Source organism: Gossypium arboreum, chromosome 8, assembly GCF_025698485.1.
Source record: "Gossypium arboreum isolate Shixiya-1 chromosome 8, ASM2569848v2, whole genome shotgun sequence".
Lineage (NCBI taxonomy): Eukaryota > Viridiplantae > Streptophyta > Magnoliopsida > Malvales > Malvaceae > Gossypium > Gossypium arboreum.
Window position 1 is genome coordinate 88,115,445 of NC_069077.1, and position 8,860 is coordinate 88,124,304.

Below are 8,860 nucleotides of genomic sequence, written 5' to 3' on the forward strand. Positions count from 1 at the left end.
GATACAACAGTTTGTTCATTTTGATGGTTTGTAGGACGAGGATCCAAACACTCATTTAGCAAATTTTCTGGAATTCTGTGACACTTTTAAGATTAATGATGTTTCTGACGATTCCATTCTCCTTCAGTTATTTCCCTTTTCATTGAGGAATAAGGCTAAACAGTAGTTGAACTCGTTACCACGAGGGTCAGTCACCACCTGGGAACAAATGACCAAAAAATTTTTACTTAAATATTTTTCACCAGCTAAAACGGCTAAATTGAGGAATGATATCTCTTCTTTTGTGCAGATGGATCTAGAAACTCTTTATGATGCATGGGAGAGATACAAGGATTTATTGAGAAGGTGCCCTTACCATAGGTTACCTCTATGGCTGTAGGTTCAGACTTTTTACAATGCTGTGAACCCCTTAACAAGGTAACTTATCGACGCAGCCGTCGGTGGAACTTTAATCAATAAAACACCTGGAGAGGCTTACAAATTTATTGAAGAGATGTCACTAAATAACTATCAGTGGCAAGTCATGAGAACAAAGCTGACAAAAACAGCTGGTGTTTTCAACCTCGACGCGGTCACTATGCTATCTAACCAGGTAGAACTTTTAAATAAAAAGATTGATGGTTTGTATGGTTCTACTCAGGTACATCCAATGATAAGGTGTGATTCAAATGGAGGAGGAGTGCACAACACAGATTATTCATCCGTCAACCCTGGCACCGATGAGGAACAAATCCACTATATGGGTAATAATTCTAGACCTCAAAATAATCCGTATAGTAATGCAGGTTGGAGGAACCATCCCAATTTCTCATAGGGTGGTCAGGGAAACCAAAGGCCACAACATCTCCAGGCTTTCAACAACCACCTTACCAATAAGAGAAGAAATCGAACCTTGAAGAGATGCTTACAAAATTCATCTCGGTGTTAGAAACTTGTTTTCAAAATTCTGAAACAACACTTAAGAATCAACAAGCATCAATTCAAGGGCTCAAAACTCAAATAGGATAGCTTGCTAAGTTGCCTCTTAACCTTAGTCTGGCGATGAATACAGGTTAGGGGTGTTACAGTGACGACCATCGAATATGAAAAGGGATGGTTCTGACCATAGTTTAACACACTTTTTGTAAGCTTCGATAAGGCTTCAATGAAGTTCACTTTGATATTTTTGAAAGGTATGAAGTATGTATATTCATAATTATGGAAAGTATGAGTTCATGTGAATTATGTTTATGAAATCTATCTTATCATGTGATTATATTGTTAAGTATGCGATTAAGCACTAATTTGTGTTGTTGGTGATGCTTAGGCTTGTGCCAAGCTTGAGTTGGATTGATTCATATTTATTTTTAAGCTTATGCATTAAAATGGTAAGCATTGTTTATGATTTACAAACTTACTAAGCATTATATGCTTACTTTGTGTTCTTTTTTAATGTTTTGTCGTTAATCAGAATCTCATTAGGGTTAGAAGATCGTCGAGACCTATCACACTATCCATTGGCTATATCAATAGATTTTGATGTTTTCAACTCATGGTTATAATGGCATGTATAGGTGTTTTGTACTTGACAAAATAGGCAATATGTTTAGTTTGTTAATAAGGTACTTTGGTTGATGACATTTTGGCATTTTGGTGCTTGTTGGCTAATGTTGATGTAACGCCCCCACACCCGAGACCGTCGCCGGAGTCGAGTATGAGGTGTTACTAAGCTTAGTTTAACATTTTAGAACTTTGAATTATTTGTTTCTACAAATCCATGACTTTTAAGCTACTTGCGTCACATCACAAGAAAAATCATATCTCGAGTTAAGAAACTCAAAATTAAGATCCGTAAATTTTCCCTGAATCTAAACTCATAAAACTATCTACTAATTTTTTTCTAGAATTTTTGGTTGGGCCAATTAGTACAGTTTATTAGTTAAAATTACCCCTGTTTCAAGACTCAACTGGTCTGACCTCTGTTTACTACGAACCACATTTCTCTCTGTAAAAAATTAATATGACTATGAGGTTTGTTTATACTAAAACTAGACTCAATAAGGATTCTGAGGATATAAAATAAACCACCTAATTATATCTTTACAATTTATGGTGAATTTCTAAAGTAGGAACAGGGGATTAAGAAACTGCTATGACTCTGTTTCACTAAAATTAAAATATCTTCTAAGATATACTTTCTTTACTTGTTTCATTTGTTTCATGTGAAACTAGACATAATAAGCTTCAATTTGATATGTATTTTACCACCAAATTCAATTTCTATGATTTTAGTAAATTTTCAAACTCGCGTTAGTGTTGCTGCAGTGATTTGCATTTATGGTAAATTTCATCCTTTTATGAGTTTTATGCACTAAGTATCTTAATAGTTTTCCTTAACATCAAACATAATCTAAACTAACCATTTTCATAATTTATCATTATCAAGCATTTCCTCAACCATTTCACAACCATACCATAAGATCATTTACACAAAATGGGTATATTGCTATACATGCCATACTTAAATTTACAAGCCATTTACCAAAAATCTTACGGATAGTGTGACTGAGCCTTCGACCTATCCCGACTCCTGAGCTGGCTTGTCCAAAACTACAATGAGTAAGAAGGAGGGAGTAAGCATAAATGCTTAGTAAGTTCATATGCAAATAATAAGTAACATAACAAACAGTTATACCAGTCAACATTAGCATACATCACTAAAACACATATCACATTTTAATCATTCTTCATCATCTTATTACCTTATCGTGGTTGTATCAATACTCAACCCGAGGGTTAAATACATACCTGTCCAAAATATCCATTTCATATCACTTACCAATACGTCTCTTTACATCTCGAAATTTTCCTCCATTTGAGTAGAACTTTACCCATTGAACACATCGGAATATAATTCGGATACATGGATAACTTGCACATAAGTGCCACATATTCAATCAAGCAATCATGTAACCCGCCCATAAGCGAACTCGGACTCAACTCAACGAGCTCGGGCGTTCGCATCCATAAGTGAACTCGGACTCAACTCAACGAGTTCGGATGCCTAGTTACATCTCACGAACTCGGACTCAACTCAACGAGTTCGGACATTCGCATCCATAAGTGAACTCGGACTCAACTCAACGAGTTCGGATGCTCAACCATCCTAGTGACATGTCACTTGTATCCTAATCTATTCCTAAGGTTCAAACGGGCTTTTTCCTCTAACACTTATCCTTGCCGTCTTCCGTAGAATGCCGAAATCAATACTCAGTAACAATTATATTTAACAAGTAGTTCACATAATTTACATATTATTTGAAATTAACCACAAAGCATACATTTCATAATAAAATTCAGCATAACACATAATTAATATCAATAACTTAAAAATAACAATTATGCTACATTATTTACACATGAACTTACCTTGGTACCAAAATACAAAGATTTTGCAATTTAGTCCACAATCTTTTCTTTTCCTCGATTGAGGTCGATTCCACGTCTTTCTTGATCTAAAATAACACATTTAGCTTATTTAATACTCACATTATCAAATTAATCCTTAACTCAAATTTTGGCAAAATTACAATTTTACCCTTAAACTTTTGCATATTTACATTTTTGCCCCTAGGCTCAGGATTAAACTTTATTCCTTATACTTATGTTTTACAACATGCTGATCACTTTTCTCTTCTATGGCAACATCAAATTCTCACTCTAACATGTACTTGTGACTATTAGGTATTTTTACCGATTAAGCCCTTTTACTCGTTTTTGCTTAAAATCAAGTAGTACAAGTTGTCTAACATAATTTAAAACTTCATATTCTATCATTAAACATCAAAATACACAAATTTCACCTATGGGTATTTTTCCAAATATAAACCCTAGGTTAAGTTATTGCTAACATAAGCTTTATCGAGTTTACGGATCTCAAAAACGTAAAAATCACTAAAACGGGCTTGGAATCACTTACTATGGAGCTTGGAAGCTTGAAACAAACCCTAGCTATGGAGAACCCTTGAAATTTCGGCCTAATGAAGAAGATGGACGAAAATTGGCTTTTAATTTTGTTTTAATTCATTTTAATAACTAAATGACCAAAATACCCTTACTACTAAACTTTCCAAAATTCCTTCCATGTCCTAATTTTTCCATGAACTTAAAATTGGTAAAATTGCTATTTAAGACCTCCTCATTAATATTCCAAAACAATTTCATACTAAAAACTTCTAGAATGCAAGTTTTGCAACTTATTCGATTTAGTCCCTACTTTCAATTTAAGCACTTTAGGCATAGAATTTCATCACGAAATTTTCACACAATCATGCAATCATATCATAAACATCAAAATCATTGTAAAATAATTATTTCTATCTCGGATTTGTGGTCACGAAACCACTATTCCGATTAAGCCCTAATTTAGGATATTACAGTTGAAATGGTTAGTGATGATATGTTTTGAATAGATCTTTTGGTATGCTTGAATGTGATCTTGGTATGTAGCCATTATGGTAGGATTTGGTATGGAATTAGGTTGCAAATGTTGAGTTGATAAATGGCTAAGTTATGCTAATGTTTAAGTATATTTAATGTTATTTGAATTGAGGTGTCTTTTGGCATTTTGGTTGTATTAATAGGTACCATGTTGATCTAGTTTGATTATGCATGTTTTAGGTACATTTTGAATGCTTGAAATGGTTGAAAATGGCTTGTATGTGTGTGCATGATTTGGGTGGAGGAAATGACTTGAAAATGGCTTATTTCTTGTCCACACGGCCTAAGACACGGGCGTATATCTCAGCCGTGTGCGACACACGGCCGTGTGTCCCTTTTAGGTTTTAAAAGGTTGCAAGTCAGTCAGTTACATGGCCTAGCACACGGCCTAGCACACGGGCGTGTGAGGCCATTTTGGGAGTTACACGGCCTAGCATATGAGCGTGTGGCTTGGCCGTGTGACCCAATTCAGAGAGTTACACAAGCACAGACACGGGCTAGGACACGACCTTATGTCCTTACTTCGAATGCCAACATAGCTTGCGACACGGGTGTGTGTCTCAATCGTGTGAGTCATACGGCCGTGTGACCCCTGCATTGTGAAAATTTTAAACTTTTTCCATGAAATTCCATATGATTCCGGTTTAGTCCTGAATTGTTTCTAATGTGTTTCTAAGGCCTCGAGGGTTCGAATAAGGGACGTTATGAAAGTGATTGACTGCTAATTTCCATGATTTATGAAAGGTTTTGAATTGAATGTTTTAAGTTACGAATTTTTGGTAATGCTTTGTAACCCTGTCCTGGCGACAGATAAGGGTTAGGGGTGTTACACCATGGCTTCTTACAGACTTTTCTAGAATCTTAAAGTGAATCAAAGATCTCGATCAGAGATAATTGAAACTAGTACGCCATGGAGTCGCACTATTTCTGCAATGTATATCTCTACCAGCTTTTGCAAATTATAAGTGGTGCGAACTACTAAGAAGTACGAACTCTTCGTAAGGCAATCCACAATCACCCATATATCATTTTTCTTTATCGAAGTCAGAGGAAAGTCTGAAACAAAGTCCATGGTGATCCTTTCCCACTTCCACTGTGGGATTTTAAGTGGTTGTAGCAAGCTTGAAGGGAATTGATGCTTTGCTTTTACTTTCTGATAGAATAAGCACTACGGCACAAAATCTGTGATAGCTCGCTTCAAACAAGGCCACCAATTCAGTTTGCAGAGGTCATGGTACATCTTGTTACTACCTGGGTACATTGCATAAGGACTACTATGAGCTTCACTAAGGATCGCAAGTCGAAGCTCTTTGCCACAGGGTATGCAGAGTCTTCCACGAAAACAGATTATCCCTTCTGCATTCAGTGCGAAGTCCCCCCGTATTACTTGTTCTACTTGGCGAACCTTCTTCGCCAAGTTTTATTTTGTGGTTTGCCTCTCCTTGATTTGTTGTGATAGGGTTAGTCATACTTGCAATTCTATGAGCAGTCCCTTATCACTCGTTACATTCAATTGCACAAATAGAGCTCCTAACTCACTCATTGACTTTCTACTTAAAGCATTTATGACCACATTTACCTTTCCAGGGTGAAATTCTATCACATAATCATAGTCCTTTAGTAGTTTTATTCACCATCTTTGTTGAAAGTTTAATTCCTTCTGCCTGAGCAAATACTTGAGGCTTTTATGGTCTGTGTAGATGGTACATCATTCACCATATAATTAGTGTTGCCAAATCTTAAGTGTGAACACCACTGCTGCTGAATCCAGATCATAGGCTGGGTAGTTTCGTTCATGAGGCTTTAGTTGTTTCGAGGCATAAGTCACCACCCTTCCTTCATGCATTAGCACACAGCTAAGTTCCACGTGCAAGGCATCACTGTAGACCACAAAGTCTTTTCAAAGTTCTTGATGTAAGCACGCCCGGGAGCTCATCAAGCACGAACCAAGAATCCCTGGAGCTGCCTAAAGGACCCATAACTTGAGCTCATGCTAAGCATCTTCAAGAAGCTGTTTCGACATTGTTAGCTCAATTTTGGAGTGACATTGAGCTCTATGATAAAGGAGAAGTTCGGGCCAATTTGTTAAAGGCTCATTGCACCTTAGTGCAAGCTGATCTCAGCTCGTCTCCAGCTCCCCGAGCTCCAATCAGCTCAAATCAGTTCACTTGAGCTTAATTAAGCTCGTTTGAGCTCAATTTAGTTTCTTTCCAGCTCATTTCTTTTTCCATTTTAATAACTAAGTATTAGTTTTATTTCAATTCAATTTGATACAGCTCATGTCGAATTCCCTAGCTCAAATCAGTTCATTAATTATTTTCACATGTTTGAGCTAGCTGAATTTAATATGTTAGCTAAGTTCATATTAATTGAGTTTTAACTTAATTATTATGTTTATTAATATGTTTAGATTATGTATTATCTTGGTGCAACCGAATGTAAGCTTGATTTAATGTGTTCATTGCTTCTTTAGGTTCAGCCGAATGCATGAATGGAGATTAAATGCAAGATGCAATGCATGGAAGAATTCATGCATGGTCGGTTACAATGCATGGTGTTCTAATTATTGGTTTCCTTAAGCACCCATTCGGCCAAGGAGTAGCTGCCAATTAATTCCAAAGTTGACTGATTAGCTCCCAAGGCAGCCTTGAACATGTTCCCACCTTGTTTTGACCAATCAGCTTCTATACATGCATGGATTAATTCAAGAACATCTAAAGGGGAAATTAACACATAAATTTAGCCCATTAAATTAACAACATGCATGCACAATGGGGAGGACGAATTTACAAGATACATGCTACTGTTCATGAACCTATATGCCATTAAAGTGCCTATTTATGAGAATACATGTTCCATGCATGTGCATGAACGTCCCAAGGAGATGAATAAAACTTTTTGGTGCTCATACAAAGCACTTGAAGCTTTCTTCTATGCTAAGAATTCATGCACAGTAAAGGGAAGGAAGAATCTGACTATTGAAGCTCCATTCAGCCTAATGTGGACTTAGTCTTTTAATGATTTGTTCTAGAATATTCAAGTGCATTCATAGTCGAATTACTTAGCCTTTAAGCTAGTTATTTTGTCCATTCGGTTATCATATGTTAGGCTATAAATACTTAGCATTTTTCAATTGTAAAGGACTTTTTATCATTTTATTTGAATGAACATTTGTTCTTGTGAGGTTAATTTCCTCTCCAATTTTGTAATAGTCTCGAGTGACTTATCTAGCTTGCTAGTGGCGTCAACCCAAACTTGCATCTGAACTTATCACCAAGCATTGGTGTGGCGTTCAACTATCCTTCTACCATCCATCTTTATCACCTTAAACAATAGAGGAACCGGGTGACACTCTTCATAGTGTTGAATCGCTCCTGAAGTTTAAGTCTATTTTTCCATCCCCATATTATTTCTTTACCAAACTATTCACTTAAACTGAGCCATCCAAATACTTTCTACCTTTGCTTCTTTTAGCCGAACCTAGCTCATCGAAATAGACACTCTATTAACACTCAGCCTTCTAAGCCATTTTAAACAAATCGATAATTTGTGAACGATCCTTCTCGTAGACGATCAGGCAAACTACGTGAACTCGACTCTATCACCCGAGTCGGATCACATCAGTTCTGGTTGTATCAACACAGGTGCTTTGGTGAGCAACGCCTTAAACCCAACTTAGATAAAAATATCAAAACTCGGGCCTGGCCAATCCCGTATTAATTTTTATATTTATTTTAAAAATATAATACATCAAAATGGTAAAAATGTTAAAATAAATGTTTCCCAATAAATTAAAAATAAATTTTAAAAAATATGTATATTTAAATAACACTAAGATAGGTGTAAATTAACAAGCAAATGCCTTTAAAATAGTAACAAAATTAACAATTGAACAAGAATTATACAATAACAACAAAATAGTAACAACATAATAGTGAAATAGTAGTAAAATAATGAGAAAATAACAAGAAAATAGCAAAAAAAACAGCAAAAAAACTACAGTTTATTTTTTTTGCATATTCAAGAAAAAAAACCTTACTCGAGATTCATTTTCTAAACGAACTTTATTTTTTTACCTAAACCCATTTTTAAATTTATTTTTTTATCCAAATCTTTTCATTTTTAAGCAAACCTTCGGACTGAGTGGCCTGACTCATAAGCAGATTTAGGCCTTAGTGCCTAGCGGTATTGTTTACATTTTTAGTCAGGTATGAAAGTTCGAACAAAAACAAAAATTGGCTTCTATTTCTATAATCTTAGCTACATATGTAACGACCCAAAATAAAAAATGGGCTAAAGGTTGATCTTTTATTAGGGCCATCAGTCGGAGCTCAACTTTTAAACTTTTAACTATGATTTTGGGCCCAGTCGTAAGGATGGA

General features: G+C 35.7%; 1 non-coding gene across 1 annotated transcript; it reads right to left on the bottom strand.

Annotated features, from left to right (window-relative positions):
• Positions 1-256: 256 nt before the first annotated feature.
• Positions 257-363, bottom strand: LOC128279793 (small nucleolar RNA R71). Its single transcript, XR_008269988.1, has one exon. It is a non-coding gene; the product is annotated as a small nucleolar RNA R71 (small nucleolar RNA).
• Positions 364-8,860: the final 8,497 nt, after the last annotated feature.